The sequence below is a fragment of the Hordeum vulgare genome, chromosome 3H (assembly GCF_904849725.1).
Source record: "Hordeum vulgare subsp. vulgare chromosome 3H, MorexV3_pseudomolecules_assembly, whole genome shotgun sequence".
NCBI lineage: Eukaryota > Viridiplantae > Streptophyta > Magnoliopsida > Poales > Poaceae > Hordeum > Hordeum vulgare.
In genome coordinates this window covers 471,923,457-471,945,574 of record NC_058520.1, presented here as the reverse complement: position 1 = coordinate 471,945,574, position 22,118 = coordinate 471,923,457, and positions in this window count along the sequence as shown.

Sequence of the window (22,118 nt, the reverse complement as noted above, 5' to 3'; positions counted from 1 at the left end):
GTAGGGGGGTCCCAGGGATGCTTGGTAGCATAGATTGTATGCACTAGAAGTGGAAGAACTGCCCTTCTGCTTGGCAAGCGCAGTATAAGGGCCATGTCCGAGCTTGCATTATCATACTTGAGGTCATGGCTTCCGAAGATCTCTGTATTTGGCATGCTTTCTTCGGCATGGCCGGATCTCACAACGATATCAATGTGCTCCAGCGCTCTTCGGTGTTTTCTAGGATGGCAGAAGGCAATTGCCCAGAGGTCAATGTTGAGAGCAATGGTCACCAATACACCAATGATGCTATCTAGATGACGACATCTATCCACAGTGGTCTACTCTTGTGAAGACAGTCTCCAATCCTGTAAGAGTAAAGAGAAATATATTTGCCCAAGAACAGGAGAGTGTTAGAAAATATGTAGAGCGTACCTTTGGCGTGCTTCAATCTCGATGGGGCATTGTTCGATATCATGCGAGATATGGAGCACAAAAAAATTGTGGAGGTGATGACAACTTGTGTGATCATGCACAACATGATCATAGAGGATGAGCGTCCAAAACGTCTCTGTGATCAAGGGTTTGAGTTTCAGGGTGACAATGTTGTGCGTGAGCATGGATGAGAGGCAACGTGTAACAACTAAGATGCGGTCCTTTCCTATTTAGGGGGCGATGCCCCCAAAAGGAAAGAATCGCATCTATGCGTTTCGCAAGCAAGATAAAACATAGCTCATACATAATATACGAATGACAAATAGGGAATCGTTTGCCATCTCACATAGATAATATCAGAGTTACATCCACACATTTATTCAGACAAGGTAGTTCCGCTGTGGACTACATAACATAAGAAAAGGCTATGCTATCCCGCATGCTTGCCCACGATCACGACCACGGCCTCAGTCTTCTGGATAGTTCACATACATGCGGTCGTTCTCCTCATTGTACTGCCACGCCAGCTGCGTGGCCTCCGGATCACCTGCGTCGGGCGTACCTGTACGTGTTGGTGTGTTGAAGTAATCTGTGAGCCACGGGGACTCAGCAATCTATGACCTTGGTACCGAAACTAGTCAAGTTATTAGGTGCGGAAGGTTCAGTGTTTAGGTTGTGATGACCCACAAGTATAGGGGATCAATCGTAGTCCTTTCGATAAGAAAGAGTGTCTAACTCAACGAGGAGAAGAAGGCTCTGATAAACGGTTTTCAGCAAGGTAATAACTGCAAGCACTGAAAGTAACGGTAACAAGTGATGGTGTAGTGAGGTGAAACGTAGCAAGCAAAAAGTAACAAGTACGAAGTAGTAGCAACGGTGCAGCAAAGTGGCCCAATACCTTTTGTAGCAAGAGACAAGCCTGAACAAAGTCTTATAAGAGGAAAAACGCTCCCGAGGACACACGAGAATTTCTGTCATGCTAGTTTCATCATGTTCATATGATCCGCGTTCGTTACTTTGATAGTTTGGTATGTGGGTGGACCAGCGCTTGGGTACGGCCCTTACTTGGACAAGCATCCCACTTATGATTAACCCCTCTCGCAAGCATCCGCAACTACGAAAGAAGAATTAAGACAACGTCTAACCATAGCATTAAACTACTCGATCCAAATCAGCCCCTTACGAAGCAACACATAGATTAGGGTTTAAGCTTCTGTCACTCTAGCAACCCATCATCTACTTACTACTCCCCAATGCCTTCCCCTAGGCCCAAATATGGTGAAGTGTTATGTAGTCGACGTTCACATAACACCACTAGAGGAAAAGACAACATACAACATATCAAAATACCAAACGAATACCACATTCACATGACTATTATCAGCATGACTTATCCCATGTCCTCAGGAACAAAAGTAACTACTCACAAAGCATAATCATAATCATGATCAGAGGTGTAATGAGTAGCATCAAGGATCTGAACATAAACTCTTCCACCAAGTAATCCAACTAGCATCAACTACAAAGAGTAATCAACACTACTAGCAACCTTACAAGTACCAATCGGAGTCGCGAGACGGAGATTGGTTACAAGAGATGAACTAGGGTTTGGAGAGGAGATGGTGCTGATGAAGATGTTGATGGAGATGACTCCCCTCCGATGAGAGGAGTGTTGGTGGTGACGATGGCGACGATTTCCCCCTCCGGGAGGGAAGTTTCCCCGGCAGGATCGTCCTGCCGGAGCTCTAGATTGGTTCTTCTCAAGTTCCGCCTCGTGGCGGCGGAGAATCCACGAAAAAGCTCCACCCTGATTTTTTTCTCGGACGAAACCCTTCATATAGCAAAAGAGGGGGGCCAGTGGGCCACCAGGGTGCCCACAAGCCCTGTTGCCGCGACCAGGGGGTAGGCCGCGACAACCAGGCTTGTGGGCCCCTGGCAGCTCCCCTCTGACACTTCTTTCGCCGAGTATTTTTTATATATTCCCAAAAAATTCCACGTTGATTTTCAGGGCATTTGGAGTTGCGCAGTATAGAGGAATCAGACTTGCTCCTTTTCGAGTCGAGAATTCCAGCTGCCGGTATTCTCCCTCTTCAAATAAACCTTGCAAAATAAGAGAGAAAAGGCATAAGCATGGTACCACAAAGTATAATAACAGTCCATAAATCGATAAATATCAACATGAAAGCATGATGCAAAATGGACGTATCAACTCCCCCAAGCTTAGACCTCGCTTGTCCTCAAGCGAAAACCAAGATCCATAAACATGCCCACATGCTTAGGGATGAAGGTGTCGATAAAACATAATACGCACATGAGGGCATCATGATCACACATAGAACATCAATACATCATAGAGATTCTTATGGGAAATTACCAATTCCTTCACAAAGCAAAGTATGAAATAAAAACCTTACCGAGAAGTAGCCAACAACAATCCATAGTCATTGAAGTAATTGCAATTTATCATAACATCAGAAAGAGTCAAATAAGAGCTTGTAAAGCAAATCCACATACTCAATCATCTCTTTTGTTTTCCATAATTGTTACAACTCACGTGGTACTCATGGTAGCAAAGTTTCAGTTGGACACAGAGAAAGATAGGGGCTTATAATTTTGCCTCCCAACCATTTACCTCAAGGGTAAAGTCAACAATAATAAAACATAAGTACTCGTCTCCAAGTTGATATATGAATATAGATCTTTCCCAAGCATATGACGTTCACCAAGAAAAAGGCTAAATAAGGAATTGGTGAAGATCACCAAGACTCTTACAAGGGCAAAAAGTAAAGGTACAAGACAGGCCCTTCGCAGAGGGAAGCAGAGGTTGTCATGCGCTTTTGAGATTTGGTTGCGTGTCCTCTTAGTGCGGAGGAACGTCACTTTATATTGCCTCTTGTGATTAAGAACTTTATTATGCAGTATGCCGCTTTTATGTCTTCCTCATCACAGGTTCGTACAAAGCTTATTTTCCACACACTAATAGATCATACATATTAGAGAGAAAATTTTATTGCTTGCACCGATGACAACTTACTTGAGGGATCTTATTCAATCCATAGGTAGGTATGGTGGACACTCATGGCAAAACTGGGTTGAAGGTTTATGGATGCACAAGTAGTATCTCTACTTGGTGCGGGAGTTTTGGCTAATATGAGGTGGAAGCAATCGTCACATGTTAAGGGATCTCTAATCATATAACATTGTTTGGAACCAAGCAAACACAATTCATTATGTTGTCTTCCTTGTCTAACATCTACTTCTAAGCATGTAATAGTTTGGTGAGTGCTCACATTTATAGAAAGTGTCTAAGATGATATATTTATATGTGAACCTCTCTTTCCTTATTACTTCTTATTAATTGCAACAATGACTGAGGTATATGTCGGTCTATTCTCAACAAGTTTCAATCATCATACTTGTTATATGTGAAGCTATCACTTTCCATAAGATCATCTCATGATCTTTCATGCTATCGTTCTTTTCATACTTTTGATCACGACACAAAACAAAGCCCTTGACTAACATACTATTTATTATATAGCTTGCAAGCTCGAATACATCGGGGGAGACACAAAGCAAAAGACTCAAACTAAACACTAAAGACTTATTCCACTAAGAGAAGAAATAAAAACTAAAAAGGAAAGAACTAAAACAAAGGTAAAAGCAAAAGATATAAAGGTGATATGATACCAGGGCAACTCCCCCATGCTTGGCATAAGCCAAGGGAGTTTCCCATACCAATGCTTAGTTGTCTTCCTTTGGTGGTGATGGTGGTGGAGTATTTGCCTTTGATTCCAAGAGAGCTATCAATCTTTGATTTATACCTTGGAGATCTGCGACATGGTTTTCCAGCAAAACAACTTCACGAGAAAGGGAAATATTGCGAGCACGAGTTGTTTCACAAAACCTCAAGAGTTCAATCAAGGATGGAGACAACACGTGGAGGAAGGGTTGGAGAAAATCCACTCCTTCAACGTCTTCAATATTGAACATAGGTTGAACTTCCTCCCTAGCTTGGGTTTTCTCCTTAGCTTTGTCCCTGGCTTCCGTGACTTCTACTCTTTTCAGATTAGCATCTACTTCTTCACGAACTTGAGGGAGATTATTCTCCCCAACAAATTCTTGAGACATCTTTGCTCTAAATCTGCGACAGACAACTGGCTCGAAACAAAAATAGAGGAAAACTGCGCGATACGGAGATCAAAACCCTCGGGCGTATATATAATGATTTTTTATGGACCAGAAGGAGTGCTCCACAAGAAAACGGAGTCCGGGAGGCACACGAGGTGCCCACAAGCCCTGTTGCCGCGGCCAAGGGGTAGGCCGCGACAACCAAGCTTGTGGCCGCCTCGTGCGCTCTCCGGACTGCTTTTTATTTTTCTAATTTTCCATAAATTCCAAAACGGAGAAAAATTCCTATTGGAAAAGTTTCGGAGTCCAATTACTTACCGAAACACATACCTCTTCATTTTCAGGGTCTAAAACAGGCTGATAAACATCCCTTATGTACTCCTCTGGAGTTATGATATTGATGATATTGGTCTCAACATTTATGGGAGTACCAGAGATATAATGCTTGATTCTTTGCCCATTTACCACTCTAGGAAAATTACCTTCCGTGTTATTGATTTTTATGGCACCGGAACGATATACTTCCTCGACAACGTAGGGACCTTCCCATTTAGAGAGAAGCTTGCCTGCGAAGAATCTTAAGCGAGAATTGTATAGCAGGACATAATCACCTACATTGAACTCTCGTTTCTGTATTCTTTTATCGTGCCATCTCTTAACCTTTTCCTTGGACAACTTGGCATTCTCATATGCCTGGGCCCTCCATTCATCTAATGAGCTGATATCAAACATCCGCTTCTCACCGACAAGTTTGAAATCAAAGTTGAGCTCTTTGATTGCCCAATAAGCTTTGTGTTCCAGCTCAAGAGGTAAATGACAGGCCTTACCGTAAACCATTTTATACGGCGACATGCCCATGGGATTCTTATAAGCAGTCCTATAAGCCCATAGTGCATCGTCAAGTTTGCTAGACCAATTCTTTCGAGATCTATTGACGGTCTTTTGTAAGATCAATTTGATCTCCCTATTACTCAACTTCACTTGACAACTAGACTGAGGATGATAAGGAGATGAAACTCTATGGTTGACATCATACTTAGCGAGCATCTTGCGGAAAACACCATGAATGAAGTGTGAACCGCCATCAGTCATCAGATATCTAGGGACTCCAAATCTTGGGAAAATGACTTCTTTAAGCATCTTAATAGAGGTGTGGTGATCAGCATTTCTAGTGGGGATAGCTTCTACCCACTTAGTGACGTAATCCACAGTAACTAAGATGTGAGTATACCCATTGGAACTTGGGAAAGGTCCCATATAATCAAGGCCCCAGACATCAAATGGTTCAATGACAAGTGAATAGTTCATAGGCATTTCCTGACGCTTACTGATGTTCCCTATTCTCTAGCATTCGTCACAAGACAAGACAAACTTACGGGCATCCTTGAAGAGAGTGGGAAAATAGAAACCTGATTGCAATACCTTATGAGCAGTTCTGTCTCCAGCATGGTGTCCTCCATAGACTTCGGAATGACACTTCTGCAGGATCTGCCCCTGTTCATGTTCAGGCACACAATGTCTAATAACACCATCTACTCGTTCCTTATAAATGTGAGGATCATCCCAAAATTAGTGTCTCAAATCAAAGAAGAATTTCTTCTTTTGCTGGTAGGTGAAACTGGGTGGTATGTATTTGGCTACGATATAGTTTGCGTAATCACCATACCACGGTGCACTATGTGAAGTGCTGATGACATTCAATTGCTCATCAGGAAAGCTGTCATCAATAGGTCGTGGGTCATCAAGGACATTCTCTAGCCTAGACAAGTTATCTACTACAGGTTATCAGCACCCTTTCGGTCAACAACGTGCAAATCAAATTCCTGTAGCAGGAGAACCCATCTGATTAGCCTAGGCTTAGCGTCCTTCTTCTCCATAAGGTACTTAATAGCAGCATGATCAGAGTGAATAGTGACTTTGGAGTCAACTATATAAGATTTGAAGTTTTCACATGCAAACACGACTGCTAAAAACTTCTTCTCCATAGTGGCATAGTTTCTTTGGGCATTGTCTAGAGTTTTACTAGCGTAGTGAATGGCATTCAACTTCTTGTCAACTCTTTGTCCTAGAACAGCACCAACAACATAATCACTAGCATCGCACATGATTTCAAAAGGCAAGTTCCAATCAGGTGGTTGAACAATAGGTGCGGTTATCGAGGCCTTCTTAAGTATTTCGAAAGCTTCCTCACAATCCTCATCAAAAAAAAAGGAACATCCTTCTGCAAGAGGTTGGTAAGAGGCCTAGAAATCTTAGAGAAGTCTTTAATGAACCTTCTATAAAAACCAGCATGACCTAGGAAACTTCGTATACCTCTGATATCTGTGGGGCAAGGCATTTTCTCAATTGCATCAACCTTAGCCTTATCAACTTCAATGCCTTTCTCAGAGATTTTGTGTCCTAAGACGATGCCTTCATTAACCATGAAGTGGCACTTCTCCCAGTTCAAGACGAGGTTGGTATCTTTGCATCTTTGTAAGACTCGATCAAGGTTGCTGAGGCAATCGTCAAAAGAAGAACCATAAACGGAGAAATCATCCATGAAAACCTCAACAATGTTTTCACAAAAGTCAGAGAATATAGCCATCATACATCTTTGAAAGGTGGCAGGTGCATTGAACAAGCCAAAAGGCATACGTCTATAAGCAAAGGTACCGAAGGGGCAGGTGAAAGTGGTTTTCTCCTGATCAGATTGTGCAACAGGTATTTGCGAGAAACCTGAATAACTGTCTAGAAAGCAGAAGTGTGTGTGTTTAGATAGCCTTTCTAGCATTTGGTGGATAAATGGCAAAGGATAATGGTCTTTCCTGGTTGCCTTGTTCAGTTTCCGGAAGTCTATCACCATCCTATAGCCAGTAATAATCCTCTGTGGGATTAGTTCATTCTTATCATTAGGAACGACGGTGATACCTCCCTTCTTAGGTACGCATTGTACTGGACTTACCCAATCACTATGAGCAACAGGATAAATGATTCCTGCTTCCAGAAGCTTTAATATTTCTTTTCTCACGACCTCTTTCATCCTCGGATTTAATCTCCGTTGATGATCAGCAACTGACTTAGAATCAGGATCGGTTTTAATCTTGTGCTGACATAGAGTGGGACTAATACCCTTAAGATCATCAAGAGTATATCCAATGGCAGCACGGTGCTTCCTCAAAGTTTTTAACAACTTCTCTTCGTGATTCGAGAGGTGAGCACTAATAATAACAAGATATATCTCCTTCTCATCAAGATAGGCATACTTAAGAGTATCTGGTAACTGTTTTAGCTCGAACACAGGATCACCCTTTGGTGGGGGAGGATCCCCAAGCAGTTCAACAGGCAGATTATTCTTGAGAATAGGATATTGTTCTAAAACAATTTTATCTATCTCATCTCTTTCATCCATATGCATATCATTTTCATGCTCAAGCAGATATTGCTCTAAAGGATCCGTAGGAGGTACGACAATAGAGGCGAGAGCAATGATTTCATCCCTACCAGACGACTATTTTTCATGGGGTTGTCTTCCAAACTTGGAGAAGTTAAATTCATGAGACACACCCTCGAAACTAACAATGATAGTCTGTTTAACGCAATCAATTTGAGCATTGACAGTGTTGAGAAAGGGTCTACCAAATATTGTGGGACAAAAGCTATCTTGTGCAGTAGAAAGGACGAGGAAATCAGTAGGATACTTCGCCTTACCACACAGGACTTCTACGTCTCTCACAATTCCCACAAGGCAGATAGTGTCTCTATTAGCTAGTGTAATAGTGACATCAATGGTTTCTAACTCAGCAGGTGCAATCTCATCTTTGATTTCATCATATACGGAACGGGGTATTGCACTAACACTAGCACCCATATCACATAAACCATGATAACAGTGATCTCCTATCTTGACAGAAACAACGGGCAGGCCAACTACAGGTCTGTATTTGTCTTTCGCGTGAGGTTTAGCAATTCTAGCGGAGTCCTCACAGAATTTTATAACATGCCCGTCTATGTCTTCGGCTAAGAGATCTTTGATAATAGCAACACTAGGTTCAACTCTAATTTCCTCAGGGGGTGCAAGTGGTCTAATGTAACCCCTACGTATCACAGTTGGAGCTTTAGAAGAATCCTTTTTCCTAGCAGGGTAAGGTGGTTTCTCAGCGTAGGCACAAGGAACAATAGGATCACTAAAGGCAATGACTTTCTCTTCAACTAGATTGGTTTTAACTATGTTGACTTCTACAGGCAGAGATACTTAAACCACTTCTCTTTGGGAAGATCAACATGAGCAGCAAAAGATTCACATAGAGAAGCTACTATCTCAGAGTCAAGTCCATACTTAGCGCTAAAGTCTCTAGAAGTGTTTGTTTCAACAAAAGATTTAACGCAATCAAACTTGAAATTCATACATGACTCCTTACCTTCTTCAAGCTCCCAATCTTCAGAGTTACGTTTGATTCTTTCCAATAAATTCCACTTGTGGTCAATATCCTTCTTCATAAAAGAACCGGTACAAGAAGTGTCAAGCATGGTACGATCTTCATGAGAAAGCCGAGCATAAAAGTTTTGAGTGATAATTTCTCTCGAGAGCTCATGATTGGGGCATGAATATAGCATTGATTTAAGCCTCCCCCAAGCTTGAGCTATGCTTTCCCTGTCATGAGGCCAAAAGTTATATCATTCCGATCACGATGTACAAAATGCATAGGATAAAACTTTTGATGAAATTCCAATTTCAACTGACTGTAGTCCCATGATCCAGTATCATCACATAGCCTATACCATGTCAACGCCTTATCCTTCAAAGAGAAAGGAAAGACTTTCTTCTTTACCTCATCCTCGGGCAAACCTGCAAGCTTAAATAAACCACAAACTTCATCTACATAGATTAGATGCAAGTCTGGATGTGAAGATCCATCTCCTGTAAAAGGATTAGCCAGTAGTTTCTCAAGCATACCCGAAGGAATTTCATAAAAGATATTTTCAGTAGGTACCTCAGGTTGAGGAGCAACTCCTCGTGCTTCCGTTCGTGGTGAATATACTCCGAACAAATTCCTCAAAGGAACAGTCTCCATAGTGACAAGTGACAATAAATTTCAGCACAGTATATAAATGTTTCCTTACCAAATTCCACTTACCAAAGGCGCTTCCCTCCCCGGCAACCCACCAAAAAAGAGTCTTGATGACCCACAAGTATAGGGGATCAATCGTAGTCCTTTTGATAAGTAAGAGTGTCGAACTCAACGAGGAGAAGAAGGCTCTGATAAACGGTTTTCGGCAAGGTAATAACTGCAAGCACTGAAAGTAGCGGTAACAAGTGATGGTGTAGTGAGGTGAAACGTAGCAAGCGAAAAGTAAAAAGTAACAAGTAGTAGCAATGCTGCAGAAAAGTGGCCCAATCCCTTTTGTAGCAAGGGACAAGCATGAACAAAGTCTTATAAGAGAAAAAACGCTCCCGAGGACACACGGGAATTTCTGTCATGCTAGTTTCATCATGTTCATATGATTCGCGTTCGTTACTTTGATACTTTGATATGTGGGTGGACCGGCGCTTGGGTACTGCCCTTACTTGGACAAGCATCCCACTTATGATTAACCCCTCTCGCAAGCATCCGCAACTACGAAAGAAGAATTAAGACAACGTCTAACCATAGCATTAAACAAGTGGATCCAAATCAGCCCCTTACGAAGCAACGCATAGATTGGGGTTTAAGCTTCTATCACTCTAGCAACCCATCATCTACTTACTACTCCCCAATGCCTTCCCCTAGGCCCAAAGATGGTGAAGTGTTATGTAGTCGACGTTCACATAACACCACTAGAGGAAAAGACAACATACAACATATCAAAATACCAAACGAATACCAAATTCACATGACTATTATCAGCATGACTTATCCCATGTCCTGAGGAACAAAAGTAACTATTCACAAAGCATAATCATAATCATGATCAGAGGTGTAATGAGTAGCATCAAGGATCTGAACATAAACTCTTCCACCAAGTAATCCAACTAGCATCAACTACAAAGAGTAATCAACACTACTAGCAACCTTACAAGTACCAATCGGAGTCGCGAGATGGAGATTGGTTACAAGAGATGAACTAGGGTTTGGAGAAGAGATGGTGCTGATGAAGATGTTGATGGAGATGACTCCCCTCTGACGAGAGGAGTGTTGGTGATGACGATGGCGACGATTTCCCCCTCCGGGAGGGAAGTTTCACCGGCAGGATCATCGTGCCGGAGCTCTGGATTGGTTCTGCTCAAGTTCCGCCTCGTGGCGGCGGAGAATCCACGAAAAAGCTCCACCCTGATTTTTTCTCGGACGAAACACTTCATATAGCAAAAGAGGGGGACCAGTGGGCCACCAGGGTGCCCACAAGCCGTGTTGCCGCGGCCAGGGGCGTAGGCCGCGGCAACCAGGCTTGTGGGCCCCTGGCAGCTCCCCTCTGACACTTCTTTCGCCCAGTATTTTTATATATTCCCAAAAAAATCCACGTTGATTTTTAGGGCATTTGGAGTTGCGCAGAATAGAGGACTCAGACTTGCTCCTTTTCCAGTCCAGAATTCCAGCTACCGGTATTCTCCCTCTTCAAATAAACCTTGCAAAATAAGAGAGAAAAGGCATAAGTATGGTACCACAAAGTATAATAACAGTCCATAAAGCGATAAATATCAACATGAAAGCATGATGCAAAATGGACGTATCAGGTTGCGGCATCCTAAGCATTTATGGTGGCTAACTTACGAAGAACAAAGATATAGATGTGGTGGTCTACGCAAGCGGTCGAAGGCTAGATGATCACTAAGTGATCCTGATCACCTACCTACGTCAAACATAACCCCACCGTGTTCCCAATCGAAGAGAGGTCTTCGAAGGGGACAATCACACGGTTGGCAATTTTATTAGATTAAGTTCAAGTTATCTATAACCGGATGTTAACAAATAATCCATGTTGCCACATAACCGCAAGCACGGCTTTCCGAAAGATTAAACCCTGCAGGGGTGCTCCAACTAGTCCATCACAAACGGTCACGGGCCGCAAAGTAATCCTCTATCACGAATCTCGTGATCTCGTCGGATTCCTTAGAGGAAAACCTCAACTCTGGGGAGAACCAAAGCTTCACCGGGATTCCTATACACAAGATATATCGCTGAGGTAAGACAAGACTAGCAGGACCTCCCGATGTGTTGACGACCCCGATAAGAGCCGCGTATCTTAGTCTCAGGACACGCCGGATAAGCAAAGCGTACGGTGGGCAGAGAAATCTCCCGAGTTGCCCCAGGATGGCCCCGCACGGTGCTCTAGTTTGGACCAACACTCATGAGGAGCACTGGCCCGGGTTTTTGATTAAATCCTCGGGGTAGATATTCCCTATGCAGAATTATTATTAAGTGATCAGCAACTTAGAACCAATGTTGGGCCCTGCCGGACAAGTCTTAACACTACACGATTTATCAAGGGGGTCCCCATAACAACCCCGAACGTGTTAGGAGCGATCAGTTATGGAATCAAACACCGGTAGCCGGAAACTAAGGCGGCAATAACGGAACAAATCACCCGGCAAAAGCTAGGCCTTCCATTATTTATCAAGTATATAGGTGCATTAATTAAATAGCAGTTTAAAACATAATGATATCAAATACTCATGTTGACACACGAGACAACTGGCACCTGCAACTAGCAACACTATCATTAGAAGCTGAGCACACCTACTTAGCTAAACAACATTAGCTAGGAGGGGCAGGTGTTTGGGTTTTCATGGCAATATCAGGAGGCAATTATATCAAGTGGTAGGTAGCGAGCATAATCGAAGGAAACGTGAATCTATGCATAACAAAGCTAGATACGGTATCAAGGTCACGGACATCTTGCCTGTGATGTCTTCAGCTTGGAACTGCTCTTGTTCGTCCTGCACGTACTCTCCTGAATCCACGAACTCGCTCTCCAATCCCGGTGCTACCCAAGATAAAAATGACAGCCAATGAACACCAACACAACATGATGCAACAAACACATGATGCATGAGATGAGAATGAAGCATGCATCTCTAAACTAGTCACTTGCATATACATGAGAAGAGAAGATAAATTTCTGGAAAAAACTTCACTCTAAGCTATCTTGACATGCATGAAGATGACATGAACAGGTGCATCACGATAAAATGATGCAAAACCATATAAAGAACATAGAGAACGGAGCTACAGATCAACCGGAAACTACGAAACAAGATATGGAGTCCTACGGATCAATTCCACCACAACCACCTCCAATGGCACACTTCTGGTACTCCCAGGTCGCCACATGATCAAAAAACAACTATAGATGGGGTGGTGCAAAGAAACTCACCACACCACCAACTACGCACTCACAAGCTCCAAAACAACAAAACTATGCAATCTGTCCTAAGCAGCATCATAGCAGTTTGAGAGCAACATGCAAAGCACCTATAGCCACCCAAATGTGCCAAACAAGATATGTGGCAAAAGCTATTCAAAAGCTCTACAAGCATGATCAAGAAGATAATACAAAGGAGTTACACAGAGAAAGATCTACAGGTGCTAACTTGGACAAAAATAACAGATTTCAGGGACTTAGTGAAAATCTCAGATTCTCACCAGCTGTTTATGCTCTGAAGCATTTTGACAGCCTCCAAAACAATAGCTACAGGAAGTGCAAGTGCATGAATTTTAACAGAGAGCTAGACAAACACAAAATCTCCAACTCTCTAGTTGATTGCAAGGGCTGATTCCCAACACATGAGCTTTTGCAATCACAACAACAAGGGAAGAAAATAACAACAGTTTCTCAGATTTAGTGAAAATCATAGATTTTCACCAAGCTGACAATTTCAGCCAATGCCTACTTTGACAAGGCACAACTTGCACATGCAAACTCCTAAGCATAAAACAAAACCACCATGCTATAGAGGGGTTCACCCACTACTGCCAAATCAAGGATTCATCCCCATGGGCTCATCACACCACATGGCACCAAGCTCTAAACATAGCATCAAGACAGAAAAATGACTTTTCCAGAAAGTATTCCAAAGTGAAATCTGATTCCACCAATGGATTCCTAGGAAGATTCTAGGCCAAAAACATATATAATACCTAGGTACTTGCATACAACATGTAGGCACAAAGTTGAAAGGAAAATCTACATGGAATCATATAGATACAAATAGTGCCATACCACATGTGGTACTCATTAGTTCATCACCTACACATGCACTTACTCACACTCACATCTCCCATGGTGCACATGAGGGGTAGCCCTCATGTTCATGTGCCTTAGCACACCACCAGACACACACATACATGCTAGCATCACAAGTGCTCAAGCACACACACCTACACATGCTAGTTTTTAAAACACACACATACTTACACTCACATCAACTACCACTAACACACACATATACATGCTTGCACACAAGTGCTCACTAAGGAAAAACCATGCCTTGGGCATGTGTGTGGCATACTCACACATGCACACACACAAGCACACACCACATGGAAGTTGCACCACATGACCTCCTACACACATACACAAGCATCACTAACTCCCTACGCATGCACCTAACTAAAACAAGGTGAAAACCTACTGGTTTGAGATCTTAGGCAACAAAATAGTGCTGCCCAAGCAAGCAACAACTTACACTACATAGAACAACAAAGAAGAAAAGCAAAAAATAAAAGGGGAGGCTTGGGGGATCGAACCCAAGTCATACTGCACACAAACACACCCACTACCACTTTGTTATCCCTCTTGGCTCGACAGAGAGGGGAGAGGAAGCAGGATATGCTTCCTATGTTGCTATTGTGCCACAAAAATCAATTAAGCAAAAGGGGTGCGCTGCGGGGGCTCGAACCCACGACCTGCGCGGAGACAAAACACCCTACTGCCACTGCGTTGCGCTATCGTTTCTTAACAGAGAGGGGGGCTTTGCTCTTTTGAACAACCCTCTCTGGATCTGCTACAACCAACGGTGGCCGGAATAGGGGAAGGTCAGCGCCGGCGATTCACTATGAATTGGACAACGACTCGTCGCTGGGAGGAAGAGGGGACTCTCACGGTTCCATTCCACCACTAAACGCGGCGCGAAACGCTCTACAACTACACAACAATGTGCACGGTGGCGCCGGCGACAGAGAGAAGCTACGGCGGCGCTGCTACGGCTCTACGCGCGATCTGCCGACACGGGAAGGGGGAGGAGTGCTTCTGCTCACCCACTGGTCGAGGAGGCCACGCCTATTGGAGAGGAAGAAGGGGACGTCGAGGAAGAAGCAGTTGCGGAGGAAGTCGTCAGAGAGGAAGGGGTCGTCGTCGATGTAGTGGAAGCAGAGGCGTTCGTCGTCGATTAGCTATGGGAACAGACTCCCCTGAGGTCCCGCGTGCTCTTGGATCGCTTGGAGAGGAAGGAGGGACACGCTGTTGTCGTCGGCGATCTCATCAAGGATCGGCCATGGCGGAGGAGGAGCTCGCCTACCTTCTGTCGACGAGGGAGAGGGAGGAGGAAGATGGGAAAGGAGGTGGCGGCGCTTGGAGGAACCCTAGATCACGGCTCGGACGCCCAGGAATAAATAGGGGGGCGAGGGAGGCCGCCTCGACGTCCGTGAGCCTCGGCGTCGGCGCTCTGTCTCGCTCTCTCTCTGAAGGACTGACGGAAAGGAGGGGGAAGAGGAAGATGCGTCAACAGGAGAGGGCTGCCGCACGAGGAGTTCAGCTGGGCCAGCGAGGAGGAGGAGGCCCACTCGGAGGCGCCACGTAAGAAAGAAAAACCCACTGGTTTTTCTATTTAAAAACAAAAGAGAGACAAATAAAAGCACATAGGCAACACCGTTGACCCTAAAATAAAACAAAAATGCCCCTGGTTATAAGGGAATTATGGCCCAATAAAATAAAATGAAAAGAGGATTTTTGGAGCACTTAAATATTTACAAATCAGAATTAAATAATCTGTTTTGTGAATAAACACCCCTCTCAAACATAGTTTCAAAACACATTAGACATAGCACCACATCCACCAGAAAACACTCTAAAATATAAACATTTTTGAACAAGGGTTAGAGCAAGTAAATCTTGAGCTTGAGAAATAAAGAAGGGGGGGTTTTGAAACCTAGTTGAAATCTAACATAGTTGTAACCCACTTTCAAACACCACTCCACATCACATAGCACATAAATATCACATATCACATCCATGGATCCACAACAACAACAAACACAAAGAAGGCATGATGATATGGATGCATGAATGCAAAGGGGAGACAATGTATGATCACATGAAATAACACATGACATATATCTCACAAGTCAATGACATCATGGACCCACACATGAAGGTTCCAAATATGGCAAGTTACACTCTGGGGAATTACACAACGTTTGTACGGTTCGTCGAATTTCATCATAAGATGTGTGATTGCGATACTCACATGCATGTGTAAAATGATTTAGTTGAGCATATATGGATTCATGTCCGCAATTAGTAGATGTATCGACAATCTTTTATCTTAATTGTATCAACTATGAGATATTTTTATAATTCTTCAACTATGCAATGTTTTGTATTAAACATTTATTAATCTAGAAATAAATTTTATTTTATGTAATATTTATCAAAGCGATCAGAAAAATTGACTGTAAACCTTTCTCGCGAAAGAAAAATGGATCAACGCGTTGGGCGCATAGTTCACCCATTTACAAAAAAGACGGACGAACCAATTCAAACAGACAAAATATGAACAAAGCATTCGTCTATTTGGATCGGGCCGGTGTCTTGTGTGGACCGAATTTCTGAATCCCCGCTAAGAGTGGCGCATATATGCCACGTACTCGTTTCAGCTGCCATTTATCGTGCCGTTTTTTAGTGGGAGTGAATATCTGGTGGAAACCAAATTACAATACAATAAATAATTGTAGAAACCATGTTTAGAAGTTTTTGAAAATCCTTTAAAAATAAAGGATATTAATTTCTTTATTTCTAAATATAAGCACTTTTAGATATTTCAATACAAAGTATGTATGAAGCAAAATAAGTGAATGCACACTATATAATACATTTATATGTAGTCTTTATTAAAATCTCTAAAAAGACTTATACTCCCTTTGTTCTTAGATATAAGTATTTCTAGAGATTCTACTATTCACTAATTTTGCACTTTATGTAATTCATAGTAAAACGAAAATGCCTTTTGGAGCTCGGCCTCCATGAAGGTCGATTTTTGAAAACCCAAAATTCATCAAAATTCATATATTTTTTACAATTCAAAAAAATCTAAAAAATGCAGATATACATGAAGACATAACAGTCATATGTGTAAATTTTTAGGACGAAATACGTTGAAAGGAGGGTTATGCAAAAAAGACAAATCTCACACTTTTTAACACATGATACTATTCATCCTCAAAGTCCAGAAATTTGTCCTTTTTGTAGAGGTCGCATTTAAGTGTATTTCATGCTGAATTTTTATACACATATACATTTCATCCTTGTATAATTGCATTTTTTCAGAATTTTTTGAAGTCGAAAAGTTTGATTTTAAAAAATAAAATAATAAAGAGGGTTCCATGGAGCCCGGTCACCAAAACGCCTGCTCATAGTAAAATCTCTAAAAAGGATTATATTTAGTAACGAAGAAAGTACTTAAGAATGGAGGAAGTATGTGGGTGGTGTTCTTCCCCTGGAAAAAGAAAGTGGGTGATGTTTTATCTATGGATAAGAAACACCACCCTCTCATGTTCTATTGGTGTGGGAAATTCCAAGGTCAAAAACAAAGTCATTTATGAGGTATGGAAAGAAATCAACAACAATAGTGGTGGTGCTATTTATTATTTAATTTGTTGTTTTTACATACCATGTAAATGAATTAGAGTTTGGACTTGTAATTTTACATGCTAATAGAATATGCTCTCTTAACATAATATCTGTTTAATTATAGATTTTTGTCCTTTGATTTCAATTGTTGTACTGTTTTTTCAATTTCGCCCATATTTACATATTACCATATTATTTAACAATCCTAACATTTTCTGGAACACATTCCTTGCTATGCAACATCATGTGTAGTACACAATCTCGTCATTTACATAACTCAAGACTTCACGAATGTCATACTGAACACAAACTATGGATTTACAATCGTTGCTTCTGTGAGACTTGATGAAAGTGGTCACTCTTATTGTGGCACACGCCTTTGGACAGAAATTTCTAAGTTTTATGTACTAAAATCTCACACTAAAATTGCACTCACATGCAAGAGCTTAGTCATGAGATATATGCTAACTTCCCCGATGATATCATTCGTCTAGACTTTGTTTGAAGTAAGTGTTCTTTTCAAGTATTTGCATGTTGACTTACCTGACAATGTTAAAGGAATTGTGTAGTATTTAAGGAACCAATTGTTATTCCATTTTCTTACTCTATTCCTACCTACTAACTTGTAGTTAACAATACACTTTCCTTTTGCCCTGTTTTAACCAAATATTCCATGTACTCCCACTTCTATCAGAAAGCATCGCTGACGAGGAGACTGTGGAGGTGGAGAACCAGGCTGTCAACAAGAGGAGACGGGTCGAGCAAGAACCACAAGCGACTCCAGCAGGCCTAGAATTGATCAACAAGCTCCCTCATGATATGATGATAGTCATCATCTCCCTCCTCCCAAACAAATATGGGGCACGGACAACCGTTGTTTCCCGACGATGGCGCCCCCTATGGCACTCCACCGCTCTCGACCTGATCGATGCCCACAAGCTCTGTCATGGCTATCGCAAAAGCTTGGACACGTTGTCCCAGATCCTCTACAGTCACCATGGCCCAATCAGAGGCCTTAGCACGGGCATGTTCCGTTCCAATGGCAAGGACCAAGCCAAGCTTGGCGAGTGGTTCCGATCCCGCGCCCTAGATCAACTCGAAGAGCTCAGTTTTAATGATGGGCATATGCGCTCGCTGCCAACATCCGCATTCCACCTCGCGCCCACGCTGCGCCTCGCCAAGTTCATGAACTGACATCCCCCTTAATGACACACCCGCTCTTTTTCTACCACGACTGAAGCACCTTGAGCTCATCACCGTCTGCATCCGAAAGGATGACATGGAGCGCGTGCTCCGCGGCTGTACTGCACTCGGGTACCTTCGTCTTCGGGCGACCAATGGGTTGAGTAGCTTCTACATCACCTCCATGACTCTCCAGATTGTTTGTGTGTGTTGCTGGTGCTGAAATAAGAGATCACAAAAGGTGTACCACGGTATGGTCACTGAGGACACCCCTTCACTTGAGAGATTACTTGTAGTTGATCAACAAGGTCCAACAAGAATCAGTGTCATTTCTACGCCGAAATTGACAGTGGTGAGCTAATCGTGTGTCAAATACTTCGAACTTGTTATTGGATCCACGCCCATTCAGGTACAACAGTCGCCTTCTACCCCTCCTTCTTGAAATTAACATTATTTATAATTTTGAAGATGTATGTTCGTCTGTCATCCAGAAAATAATTCCGACAAGCTTGACCCCGAATATGCGCAATCAAGGACTTGGAACTAGAATCTATCAGCCCCAACCTGGAAAAAGTTATCAGTTTCCTGAGATGCTTTCCTTGCCTGTAGAAGCTATATATTGAAGTGATGGTCCTTTTCTGTTAAATGTTAACCATAAGGGATTTCAATTTTGGGCACCTTTTCCCAAGTTTACAATGACAATGTACGAAGATTTCTGAAGGGATTCTAGAGGATTTCAGTACATACATGCCCCCCCCATATTGGTTGCTTGATTCATATGGTTACAATACATAAGAATTTCTCCATTGGATTCATCTGTACTAATTTTCTTAGGGAATTTTTCATCAACTCCAACCTCTTGTGAAGAAGGCTACATTTTTATAGATCGTAATCAAATGCCCATGTTAATCATGTGAGATCAAAGATGGCACGCTAGTGCATTTTACAAATCCTGCAAACGAAATAGTCATGTAGTAGTGTTCAAAACTGCATGTAGGCACTAATAGGTTCTCTTTTTTTGGAGATAAGAATAAGCGTGGTGGTGGATAATGTGATACAATATAACAATCACATCGAATGCCTAGATCTGCATCTATCAGAAATTACTTTGAACTCCTAACGAGGGACCTTACCAGAGATTATATTCGCCACATTCTTTGTTATTATAGCAAGGGTGCTGAAGGTAATGAGGTTCGCCCTACATTTATTTCGCAAAAATGAATGGTTTGTTGATCAGCGCGGGCGGCTACTACATAATGGAAAAGGCTCCAAAAAGCTGAATTTCATTTTGGAACTTCAGATGACAGAGTAATTGGGAGTCATTGTGTTAACCCATACATGACTTTTGAGTGGGTGACCCCCGTGCAAAAATGACGAGGTTTCGAAAGTAGCCTTGCAAGTGGTAATATTAGTTTGAATCTCTTTTATATCCATGTTTAGCTAATCAGCACGGGCATTTGCAGTTGAATGAGCTGAATTTCATTTCTAATACCAGTTTGAACCTTGTAATCTTGGAATTTGAGTCATATAACACTAGAATTTGAACCCTGTAATATTTCAGGCTTATGTGGTACAATCATTGAAATGGCATCGTATGCGACTTGTATATTGGTAGTACTATTTTGACCTTAATATGCAATGGACTTAGATTTTATTAATCATTCTCGAATGTGTTCCCCTTGTCGGTGTCATTGCAAACAATCTGTATAGCTAACTCGATTGTGATCTTGGACATTATTACACACAGTTGGTTTCTTCAATGGTGTGCCCTCTAGACCGCAGAATTAATTATCGCACTCGAGTTTCCATCATCACCCTTATGTGTAAATTTGACCTCATCACTCACGAGTAAACTTATGATCAAAGTCATTCGACACACTTCCTTTTTGCAAAGCTTTTTGCCAATAAACACCCAAGATTTGCCCCTCTTCTAGCCGACGCGTGGCCAAACTAACTGGGCGGGTATCTTGCATGGTTGCGCGTGGTAAACTGCGTGGTTGCACGTGAACAGGCTTCGCTCATCAATGATACCTTTGGCGCCTCTTTGATCCCACGTGTGGGGTGCTCAAGCATGCACTAGAATCCTTCGATATGACCGCGATGACAAGACATGACAATTACAGGCTGGTCGGCCCCCATTTATTACAGCGGCCATTTAACGCTTGTTTCTCTTCAACCTTTCGATCGCACCCTAGTTTTGCAAGAAGCACACCCACCACGACAAATTCTTAGAGGTATCCTGCACGGATCCAATGGCGCTCCAAGTGACTGCCGATGACGAGCAGCAGTTCACCATGCATGTCGTGGTGGACACCCACAGAAGGTTCACAGAGCTCTAAGTGGTGTACACAACCAACCCGGTCTCGGTGGAGCACTCCATCCACATCATGGAGGTGTTGCTTGTTGAGGAGAAGTACAAGGTGGTCGGGTTCGACCTCGAGTACACACGCGCTCGTTTCGGGTCTCATCCCAAGGTCACCGTCGCCACATGTGCATGCGCAATCACGTCCTCGTCTACCACTATTTCCTGGCCACAAGGCCTTGCGAGCATTTCGCCAGGTTTGTCAACAGCCACCACTACATATTCGCTATGGTGGACATCACCAACGATGTAAAGGTGCTCAAGAATTCGGGCATCGCGTGCCAGAATCTTGTCGACATCCACGCCCAATGCAAGATCTAGGGCAGCAAGAAGCATGAGAAGGACTCACTGGTTCACCTCGCCGAGGCCATCATCGACCCCTACTAAAGAGACATGAAGGATTGATGGAACAAGGAAAAATGTGCCTCGCACTCGTTTGAATGGAGAAACTCGACAAAGCTCACGTCATGTATGCGTCCAAGGAGGCGTACACGAGCTACAAGATGTACATGCGGATTATTGACATGAGGAAGTGCCTTCTTCCCCAAAACGGCCAGGGATCCAACTGGAAGCAAAGCAATGGCAAGCGTCGTGACAACATGAAGTAGATGATTAGATGCTTGTTTCTTGTAGTTTAGTATGCATGTAATTGCTTACTTTGGTGTGTGGAAATGTGATGTGTGTAGTCCCTCATGTAATTGTATGCTTAATTTGGTTACACAATGTTGTCCTTATAAGTATATATGTTGATGTTCTATAGACATAGCACAGATGTTGTGCGGATAGAGCAAATCACATTGCACAATGGACAAAACAATGGAACCCATGGGTGATGATTTCATCAATCACTCACAATTGTATACCAGCAATTGTTTGCTCACAACACACACAACTTGTTAAAACGAATCGGCTATGTTGTTGTTGGTATTCCCACACATTTATGATTACTCACTTGTTTGTCGCGTATCACACACATCTTGTTAAGTTGAATCGTTTTTGTTGTGTTGTCTAATCGCAAACGGTTCATCCAAGTGAACTGTATGTCGTATATCGCACACGCCTTGATTTGGTCATCTGTTTCTATTGTGTTGCCTAATCACAGACAGTTCATACGAGTGAACTATATGTCATATAGCGCACACACCTTCATCTGGCTGCTCGTTTCTGTTGTTTTGCCTCATCGCAAACATTTCATTAGAGTGAACCGTATTCCATGCATCATATG